The sequence below is a fragment of the Triticum urartu genome, unplaced genomic scaffold, assembly GCF_003073215.2.
Source record: "Triticum urartu cultivar G1812 unplaced genomic scaffold, Tu2.1 TuUngrouped_contig_9916, whole genome shotgun sequence".
In the NCBI taxonomy this organism is placed as follows: Eukaryota; Viridiplantae; Streptophyta; class Magnoliopsida; order Poales; family Poaceae; genus Triticum; species Triticum urartu.
Window position 1 is genome coordinate 3,556 of NW_024121007.1, and position 11,610 is coordinate 15,165.

General features: G+C 41.5%; 1 long non-coding RNA gene across 2 annotated transcripts; it reads left to right on the top strand.

Moving 5' to 3' along the window:
* The first annotated feature begins 315 nt into the window (after window positions 1–315).
* Window positions 316–4,440, top strand: LOC125532432. Of its 2 annotated transcripts, none has more exons than XR_007294118.1 (6): window positions 316–584; window positions 660–763; window positions 839–903; window positions 1,223–1,382; window positions 3,057–3,166; window positions 3,892–4,440. It is a non-coding gene; the product is annotated as an uncharacterized LOC125532432 (long non-coding RNA). The 2 variants fall into 2 exon arrangements; XR_007294119.1 differs by having other exon boundaries at window positions 3,980–4,440.
* Window positions 4,441–11,610: the final 7,170 nt, after the last annotated feature.

An 11,610-nucleotide genomic window follows, 5' to 3' on the forward strand; every position in this document is an offset into this window, starting at 1 on the left:
GCTTACCTATGTCTTGGGACTGCTTGCTGCTGCCATCGACGATCTCTCTAGCAGGACCATCGCCATCCCCAGGACCATCAAAGAAGCTAAATGTTGTTTGTTCCTCCTAGCTCATCCCAATTAAGAACACATATCTCTCCCTAATAATAAACCACCGATCGCTTCTGGTCGTACGTCGTCAGCGATCTTACAAAAAGCCCCTCTATTTTCGAGAATTCAACCTGCAGTCCCTGTTTAAGTGAATCGGGGAAAACGATTCGTTTTTGCACAATACACCCCGTCGTTTGGATTATTCAACCCGTGGTCTGAGCAAATTTGGGTAAAGAAAAAACACAACCAAAGGAGGAGCACGGGCTCGCCTACTCTCCCTCTTGCTCAAGTCCTCGCCGCAGCCACCACCACCCACGCCGGCAGCTTCCGGCGAGCTCCGGCGCCGCGCAGCACGCCACCCAACTCCCCACGGTCCACTCCTCCCTACCCTCCGGCCAGATTCTCCGCTCCCGGCCTCTACCGCCCGCTCGAAACGCCACCCCCATGGCTAGGGTTTCGGGCAGGGCTTCGCCGGCGCGTCTCCGGCGGCCCAGGTTCGTCCCTCCTTCCTTCTTGGCTGGGATCCACCACCCCTACACGTCACATTCTCTTCATGTCCTCTGCTGCAGATGCAGATGGAGCACGCCATGGGAATTCCCCATCCACCATGGTCGCCGCCATCAAGGGCTTCTTCACGGAGATGTGGAGGACGCCATGGACCTGCAGCTCCAAGGTTCTATCTTGTCCACATCCCCTCCCCTCCCCTTCCCGTCCCTTCCTCATCTCGTTTCCTTCCCTTCCCATGCAGGTCAACAGGGAGGAACCCTAGCCATAAGCACCTCCTCGGATGACGCCTCTGCTACACCAAGATAGGTCAAGCAACCCCCATCTACTCTCTGTCTCTCCCATTAGCACAAGTCCAGTTTTATTTTGAACAAAATTCTGCTACTACACAAACAAGTCCATTAACAGATCTATTTTTATTTAATTGATATCCTTCCAAACACAAACAGTGTATATATGATGTGCTATTTTCATTTTTGTGCTTTTATTTGTAAGCTCATAAAATAGTTACACTAGAAATGCCATGTAAGTTCTTAGTGAGCGAGTGGATTACACTTGTGTAAACCCAAAAGTGGCAGAGGCGAGTTTCCTCTTAAGCTTTGTAATATTCCTTATTTCTTCTTAACAGAGATATATATGATATCTACATGGCTGCTATGCTACTTTTTTTGTGTGATGAATCATTGTGAGTTTCGAAGAAACTTCCAATGTTACCTCCGCCAAGTTTGCCGGCAGAAGAAGCACATCCATTGAGCCGTTCAATGTCGCCTGCGGTGGCTACACCAGAGGTATGTATCCCCTTGAAAGCTAATCAGTTGATAGAAATAGAAGCCCCTATTTCAGTTTATTGTTTCTGAATTGGTGCTACTTCTGATGGCTCTTGTTTCAGTTTATTGTTTCTGAATTTATACTTTGAATTTAGTAGATAGAAGCCCCTGAAATTTGACCCATCTATGTTATGTCACATCCAACAGATAAAATCATATTTTTGTGTGTGTTATGCACCAAGATGGCTTAGCATCAGATGTTACCTATTACAATTTATACTTTGTTTTGTGGAACAATTCATAGAAGGGTGCACAATATGGCAAAGTATATACGCAATTCTTGTAATTCTAAAATAATATGTTGCCCAAAATGAACAATTTATGTAGTTGCAAATTTTACTGGAGCGATTTCCACCGAAGGAAGTGATGTTCACAGTCGTAGTTTTATGTTTTGATCTATTTTTCCATTTTTTTTACAAGAGCAAACTCTACATGATGCAAGCTAACTCCCAGAGCTTATACACACTAACTGCTACTGACTCCCAAAGTGAACACATTTTATTGGATAACCGCTGGACATTTAGTGGCTAACTGAACAAAATCGATAATGTGTAAATTACTGAAACAAAAAGTGGACCGAGCACACAACGTTGTACTGGTGTGGTTTTTCAGTCGGCTAGCTTCTACAGTCATCCAAGAGTAACACTAACTGCTGGAGCCAGGGTAGAAAGATAATGAATGAATTCTGATTTACAGAATGATCTTGTTAAAGGGTAGAAAGAGCTTTTGTTCAACTTTTCCCTCGGATGTTGGTTTTACTTGCTGATAGTTAATCCCAATGTAACCTGTTTGTATTCATGTATGTAGGAGCTGATAGGCCTTCTTATTTGACTTGTAGATGCACACCAAGCGTTTTTCTTTTGATGTACTTTACGCACCTATTTGTTCTGGAGATGCTCCTTTTGTGCATTCGTTTCAGACATTATTTTATAACTTCCGTCCATTGAGAAATTCTGATTTAGTTGATTTATCTATGCGCTTTGTGTTAAGTAAAGATAACCTTATGTGAAGAACTGAAGATAAGTCAGACAGGGTTACCATAACTTTTGTCCATTCACACAAATGCTGATGGCCGGGTTGTGTTGATCTGATTAGTGTTGGCAGACAATGTAGTTTTCGATTGCTCTTGTTTCAGTTTATTATTTCTGAATTGCCCAGTAGATAGAAGCTCGCTAGATTATGGTGATTAGTCCAACGTTGTTGGATATTTCTTCAATCAACATCAATCTGTGTAACCTTTCATTGGATGTAGGCCACTGGTACCTGCTGCTTTTCTGATAATAGTAAACTCCAGGAGTTCTCAGTTTAGACATACTTTCAGAGATTTGTACAGTTCAGACAAGTAATACTAAATTGCTATAATTTTTTGATTTGTGATAGTGACCACCTGCGCATCGTCTCTGCGGCAGCTGTGTGTCGTGGCATACATACTTAAACTCTGAACTCTATTCAATGGTGTTGTAAAAACATTGGCTCATAGGTTTTGTTAGTAACTATTATTCAGAACATTTTCTTTTAACTCAAAGTCATTTGTGATTCACATCGAGAGTGTGGAGGGTTTAAGTCCAGAAATACTAGCTGACTGCCAATGAATTAATGATTAGACATTTTTAATCCTATTTACTTGTCCTCTAGGGTAACCATGGTAGCATCTTGAGCCCAAGAACAGTGTTACTGCCATTTAACGCCGCGATGTTTTAGCTCCAGGAATTTGGACCCTCCTGCGATAAGAATCAGTTGAAAAGGTTGGTCTATGCTACTTCTCTAAGGATGATTAGATGTGCTTTGTTGTTAATTGTAGTGATAGTGACTATGATTGAATTGGTAAGATGACAAATTGACAGTTATTGCTTGATGATCTTACTCTTTTTCGTCACATTGCATACTTCTTAGATGGGAATCATCGAATGTATACATATATGACAGTTATAACTTATAGGGGGGACACCGTATTAACTGTATTTTATTCCTAATTGAGCAATCTTATAGTTGTGTGGTGGTGTGGGGGCGGGGGGGGGATTATTTCTTTTATACATCTGGCATCAATTTGTTCCTTATGAGGAAGATTTTCATGTGGTAGTCATATGCTTTGCGTGCAACTGTTTGTATGCTGCAAACCTGGGTTGTGCAGGCAGCATCTGGTTTCTTCATTTGCTATTTTTATGTAGTTATGTTCTCGAAAGCAATTAAATTTTTCATCTTGCACCTGAGACAAACCTAGAATCTAGATCACAAGGGAAATATGATGTGAATCACTTTTTCTATTGTTTCTAAAGTTAGTTATGGTCGTCAGAATTTATTAAGCATCATATCTTTGATATGGCGGTCTACCTTTCCAAAAAGTTGTAGAAATTCTCACTTATTCTGCTTCAAGATGCTATAAGACTAGCTTAATCTGTAGCAAAGAACATTTTCTTGCTTAACCTTAGTTTCACTCTGAACTAAATGTGTGTTTTCATCCTTTTTACAGGAAAATTCGTGCAACAGGGATTTGACCCTAAACTCTTTTGATTATACAAACTACAAAGTGATCTAATTTCCATTTTCTCCCTATGCAGTCAATCAAAAGTCTTATTGGCACTTCTTGCTGCTACTACATTCATGATGACCACTGTGTCAAGCCTTCCAAGTATCTGCTCTCCTGATGTTTACACAAGGGAGACGCTACTAAGGAAGCAGAACATGGAGAAGTTTTCTTGATGTTTAGACAAGGGAGATGATACTAAAGAAGCAGATCGCGAAGAAGTTTCAATGAATTAGAGAGTTATAGATGCCAGCTGGTCCTCTACATATATGTTACCTGATAAAAATAAGAAAAATGCATGTGCTGCATTCATTAAGGCTAATAGCTCTCAATTTTGCCAATGGTAATGGGCTGTTGGGTATCAACCGAATGACAATAGTGGCCTGAGGGGTGGTAACATGGTTGCCTCTTGCGGAATAGCCATTTAGATATTATTTTGTTGTGTAATCTTAATCTCCATCCAAATCATATTTAATTTGTATGTTAATCTTCTCCTGGTGGAACGCATGGGCATGTTTCCTATACCATATGTGTATGATTTAAAATCAATAAGCAACTCAAGAAGTGGGTCCTAGGAAGGAGAGAGAAGGAATTAAAAGGAGCAAATTCGGCTATTATATAAGCAGAAAGGAAATAAAATGTTCCACTCATAAGGAAAGATAAGGAATAAAAAGGAGTAAATTTGGCTCTTATAAAGCAGAAAGGAAAGAAACATAAATTTCGATTGTACTATCATGAGCGAGAAGGAAAGAGAGGGAGTAAAATTCGCTCTTAAATGAATGGAATTATGAGGAAAAGAGTTAAAGAATGATGCTGTTGTTGGCTGTGAATGGGCTGAGACGAGGGACCAATTAAAATAAATGAGCATCATCGGTTGCACCTGCACATATTCAATGGCCCTCCTCTTCTCACATTCACATACAAAAGGTTGGCTGGCACCTTCATATTTTTGATAATGTTTGTTTGAATCTTCTGTGGGTTATTATGCTTGGCCACGTTTATATTACATCCAATATTATGTGTACTCATTTGATGTAAGGTTATTTTTAATAACTTTAATATTCAGTTTTTTTGTCGCGGATGAATTGTTGAACCGGCGGTCCAACCGGTGACAGCCGCAATGGTTCGGTTGCCTGTTCGGTTCTTAAAAATTTCGATGGCCGTGGAGGAAGAATACGACATAGTTCGCTGCTGGAAACATGCCCAAGTTCATGATAGAGACGAAAAAGGTGATTGTTCAACATCCTACAAATCCGTTTGCATTTAAATATTTTGAATGTAAAAAATGGATTATTTATTAAACTTTTAAAAAGTATACAACAATTTCACCATCTGTACATCCCATTGGGAACACACACACCACTCCTTTTCCACCCGGTGATAGTACAAGTGGAAGGACACGCCATCGAAGGACATGACTATGACTTTCTCAGTTCTATTCTACATAGTCCAGACAACAACAATCTGATTTTTAAATGCAGACACACAGAGTGTGTTGTTTTTAAGAGAAAGACTATTTCAAATTGTTTTTGGTCTGAAAAAAGGTTCACCATTTTTATATTCAATATTTCCAAAAAATGTATCAAATTGTTTTTTAAATGGTTGCATTTAAAAATGTTCTATTTTAAAAAAAACTCAATATTTTTGAAAAGCATGTGTTAAAAATGATGATATTAGAAAACCCTCATTTATAAAAATTATCAGAAATTAAAAAATTTTACTTTCTAAAAAGAAAAAAAATCATGTTTTCGCAAAAAATAAAAAATAAAACCAACTGACAGACAATTCCATGCACAACTACTCTTTCATCAAATGAAGGACGTTTTGCTCTAAAAAGGAAAAACAAATGAAGGACGTTAAGGTGGCTTCTTCACATCCACACATCTTACTCCAAAAAGAGATAATCATAATGGAATATAACAATTGTTGTGTAACGGCACACACAAAGCAGATTTTGTGATTTTTTTTGGTCCGTTGCATCGCACGGGCATTTGTACTAGTTACATCAAAGATAGATATCTTATGAGAGCTAACAAACTTTGCATCCCCGAGTCTTCTCTTCGTTTGTTACTTTTGCAGGAATCTCGTGGAGGAGGACTAATGGGACATTTTGGATGCGACAAGACATTCGTTGCGCTCTCCAAGAACTATTATTGGCCCAAGATGTTTCGCGACGTCAACCGCTTCACCAACCGATGCTCTACATGTCGCAAAGCTAAGTCTAAAACTCAATCCCATGGCCTTTATATGCCTCTCCCAATTCCATATCAACCATGGGAAGATATTAGCATGGATTTTGTACTTGGATTGCCTAGAACTAGAAATGGAAAGGATTCGGTATTTGTTGTTGTGGACCGATTTTCTAAGATGGCACATTTCATTCCTTGCAACAAGATAGACGATGCTTCACATGTTGCCAATCTCTTTTGTGGGGAAATAATGCATATACATGGAGTGCCATAGGGAAATATTATGACTACATGGAGTGCCAAAGACGATTGTCTCGGACCGCGACGTCAAGTTCTTGAGTTACTTTTGGAAGACCCTATGCGCCAAGCTCGGAATCAAGCTACTCTTCTCCACGGCGTACCATCCCAAAACCGACGGCCAAACGGAGGTAACCAACCGCACACTCTCCGCTCTACTTCGCGTGTTAATCAAGAAGACATCAGGGAGTGGGAGGAGTGTCTACCTATCGCCGAGTTCGCCTACAACCGCACAAGACACTCAACTACTGGCAAGTCCCCCTTCGGGGTCGTCTACGGATTCAACCCATTGCCCCCCTTGGACATTCTCCCTCTACCACTACAGGAGCGCATCAATATGGACGCAAGTGCACGTGTGAACCATCTCAAGAAGGTGCATGAGGATACAAGGCTCACCATCGAGCTCCAAGTACAACGACTTGCGACCAAGCTCAACATCAACAAACACCCCATGGTGTTCAACATTGGAGATCTTGTGTGGCTACACCTTCTCAAGGACCGCTTCCCCCATGAACGCAAGTCCAAACTTCGACCACGAGCGGATGGACCCTTCAAGGTGCTTGAACGTTACAACAACAACGCCTACAAGATCGACATTCGACGCGACAAGTACTCCGCGAGCGACATCATCAACGTCAAAGATCTCTCGCCCTACCATGGTGACGAGGATTTCGATCCGAGGTCAGATCTTCCCCAAGGGAGGGGAGATTATGCGGAGCATCCTACGGTCATCCCCATGGACCTACCATCGTCTCACGAAGTGCCAAGAGGACCTATGACTCGAGCTAGAGCTAGAGCTCTCGAGACCGAGGTGACTTCTCTCCTTAGTGATATTACATATGATCCTCTCGAGACATGGCTACTACCTAAGTCCGAGATGTTGTATATGATTAGGTGCCAAGAGGACCCTCACGAAGATGCACGTGAAGACGAACAAGCCGCCAAGTCCACGGATGAAGAGAACCAACGAAAGGAGAAGAAGGCAGCTCCAGGGCCCGGACATCTGGCCCCAGCCCCGGACATCCGACCGCTGGAGACATCCACTACAACAACGGTCTAGTAGCCGAAGCTATAGGACCCAGACATCCAGCCCTAGCCCCGGGCATCCGGCCCCGCTCCAGCCCGGACATCCGGCCACTACCCGGAAATCCGGCGCCCGTCACAGAACACACCCGAAGCTGAACCACTTCAGCCCGGACATTCGACCACCCCAGCCCAGACATCCGGACCCTCGTGAAGGCCCGAACATCCGGCCCAACGCCCGGACGTCCGGCTCCGTCTGTCTGCGCACAGTAAAGGGCCGAGGCCCATGTACCCTTTCGCCCCCTAGACTATATATACTCTCCTCCTACCTATGTTTTAGGGTTAGCAAAGTAGTATCTCATTAGAGATAGAGCTTTGCTCATCCATTATGGATCTACTCCACGAGAGAGACCGCGGCCCCTCTTCAGAGAAGATCCCCTTGGATTCAAGACCCCCCTTGGGTGGCCCCATCAAGACCTCCTTTGGAGAAGAACCGGTTATCCTGTATTGTCCCTTGTTGATCGTGGATCTTGTATCTCCTTTTGTGTTCATGGATCTAGAGCATGTGTGATCATACTTGTTGGTTTGAGTGTTTCTCTTATGTTCCCCTTTGTGATTTCCCCTCGTGTTCTTCGTGTTCATCGCGAGATCCGCTCCTTTCGTGAAAGATCATCCATCTAGGGTTCCACCCTACATCACCTTTCAAACACTCCTTTATGCTTTCTAGAAAATTCTACATCATTTCTGATCAACAATATGTTATTCACATATACTTACAGAAATGCTACAGAGCTCCCATTCACTTTCTTGTAAATACAGGCTTCTCCAAAAGTCTGTATAAAACTATATGCTTTGATCAACTCATCAAAGCATATATTCCAACTCCGAGATGCTTGCACCAGTCCATAGATGGATTGCTGGAGCTTGCACACTTTGTTAGCACCTTTAGGATTGACAAAACCTTCTGGTTGCATCACCTACAACTTTTCTTTAATCAATTCATTAAGGAATGTAGTTTTGATATCCATTCGCCAGATTTCATAAAATGCGGCAACTGCTAACATGATTTGGACAGACTTTTAAGCATCAATACGAGTGAGAAAATCTCATCGTAGTCAACACCTTGAACTTGTCGAAAACCTTTTTCGACAATTCGAGCTTTGTAGATAGTAACATTACTATCAGTGTCCGTCTTCCTCTTGAACATCCATTTATTCTGAATGACTCAGCGATCATCGGGCAAGTCAATCAAAGTCCATACTTTGTTCTCATACATGGATCCCATCTCAGATTTCATGGCCTTAAGCCATTTTGCGGAATCTGGGCTCGTCATCGCTTCCTCATTGTTCGTAGGTTCGTCATTGTCTAGTAACATGACTTGCAGAAAGGATTACCATACCACTCTGGTGCAGACCATACTCTGGTTGACCTACGAGGTTTGGTAGTAACTTGATCTGAAGTTTCATGATCATCATCATTAACTTCCTCACTAATTGGTGTAGGCATCACTAGAACTAATTTCTGTGATGAACTACTTTCCAATTCGGGAGAAGGTACAATTACCTCATCAAGTTCTACTTTCCTCCCACTCACTTCTTTCAAGAGAAACTCCTTCTCTAGAAAGGATCCACTCTTAGCAACAAAGATCTTGCCTTCAGATCTATGATAGAAGGTGTACCCAATAGTTTCTTTTGGGTATCTTATGAAGACACACTTCTTCGATTTGGGTTTGAGCTTATCAGGCTGAAACTTTTTCACATAAGCATCGCAACCCCAAACTTTAAGAAACGTCAGCTTAGGTTTATTGCTAAACCACAGTTCATACGGTGTCATCTTAACAGATTTTTAGACGGTGCCCTATTTAACGTGAATGTAGCTGTCTCTAATGCATAACCCCAAAACGATAGTGGTAAATCGGTAAGAGACATCATAGATCGCACCATATCTAATAAAGTACGGTTATGACGTTGAGACACACCATTACGCTGTGGTGTTCCAGGTAGCGTGAGTTGTGAAACTATTCGACATTGTTTCAACTGAAGGCCAAACTCGTAACTTAAATATTTGCCTCCACGATCATATCGTAGAAACTTTATTTTCTTGTTACGATGATTCTTAACTTCACTCTGAATTTCTTTTAACTTTTCAAATGTTTCAGACTTGTGTTTCATTAAGTAGATATACCAATATCTGCTTAAATCGTCTGTGAAGGTCAGAAAATAACGATACCCGCCACGAGCCTCAACACTCATCAGATCACATACATCAGTATGTATTATTTCCAATAAGTCAGTGGTTCGCTTCATTTTTCCGGAGAATGGAGTCTTAGTCATCTTGCCCATGATGCATGGTTCGCAAGCATCAAATGATTCATAATCAAGTGATTCCAAAAGTCCATCCGCATGGAGTTTCTTCATGCGCTTTACATCAATATGACCTAAACGACAGTGTCACTAGTATGTTGCACTATCATTATCAACTTTGCATCTTTTGGCATCAATATTATGAATATGTGTATTACTAGGATCAAGATTCAATAAACCATTCACCTTGGGTGTATGACCACAAAAGGTTTTATTCATGTAAACAAAATAACAATTATTCTTTAACTTAAATGAATAACCGTATTGCAATAAACATGATCCAATCATATATATTATGCTCAACGCAAACACCAAATAACATTTATTTTAGGTTCAACACTAATCCCGAAGGTAAATGGAGTGTGCGATGGTGATCTTATAAACCTTGGAATTACTTCCAGCACACATCGTCACCTCGCCCTCAACGAGTCTCTGTTCATTTCGTAACTCCTGTTTCAAGTTACTAATCATAGCAACTGAACCAGTATCTAATACCTAGGGGCTACCATGAACACTAGTAAAGTACACATCAATAACATGTATATCATATATACTTTTGTTCACTTTGCCATCCTTCTTATCCACCAAGTATTTAGGGCAGTTCCGCTTCCAGTGACCATTTCCTTTGCAGTAGAAGCACTCAGTTTCAGGCTTGGGTCTAGCTTTGGGCTTCTTCATGGCAGTGGCAACTTGCCCTTCTTCTTGAAGTTCCCTTTCTTTCCCTTGCCCTTTTACTTGAAACTAGTGGTCTTGTCAACCATCGACACTTGCTGCTTTTCTTGATTTCTACCTTCGCCGATTTCAGCATCGCGAAGAGCTCAGGAATCATTTTATGTCATCCCTTGCATATTATAGTTAATCACTAAGTTCTAGTAACTTGGTGACAGTGACTAGAGAACTCTGTCAATCACTATCTTATCTGGAAGTTTAACTCCCACTTGATTCAAGCAATTATAGTACCTAGACAATCTGAGCACATGCTCACTGGTTGATCTATTCTCCTCCATCTTGTAGGCAAAGTACTGTCAGAGGTCTCATACCTCTCGACACGGGCATGAGTCTGAAAACTAATTTCAACTCTTGGAACATCTTATATGCTCCGTGGCATTCAAAACATTTTTGAAGTACCGGTTCTAAGTCGTAAAGCATGGCGCACTAAACTATCAAGTAGTCATCATACTGTGCTTGCCAAACGTTCATAACGTCTGCCTCTGCTCCTGCAATAGGTCTGTCACCTAGCAGTGCATCAAGAACATAATTCTTCTATGCAGCAATGAGGATAATCCTCAGATCACGGAGCTAGTCCGCATCATTGCTACTAACATCTTTCAACATAGTTTTCTCTAGGAACATATCATAAATAAAATGGGGAAGCTATACGCGAGCAATTGATCTACAACATAGATATACAAATACTACCAGGACTAATTTCATGATAAATTTAAGTTCAATTAATCATATTACTTAAGAACTCCCACTTAGATAGACATCCCTCTAGTCATCTAAATGATCACGTGATCCATATCAACTAAACCATGTCCGATCATCACGTGAGATGAAGTAGTTCTCGATGGTGAACATCACTATTGTCAGTGTCAAAACCGGCGGATATCGGGTAGGGGGTCCCGAACTGTGCGTCTAAGGCGGATGGTAACAGGAGGCAGGGGACACGATGTTTTACCCAGGTTCGGGCCCTCTTGATGGAGGTAAAACCCTACGTCCTGCTTGATTTATTCTTGATGATATGGGTATTACAAGAGTTGATCTACCATGAGATCGGAGAGGCTAAACCC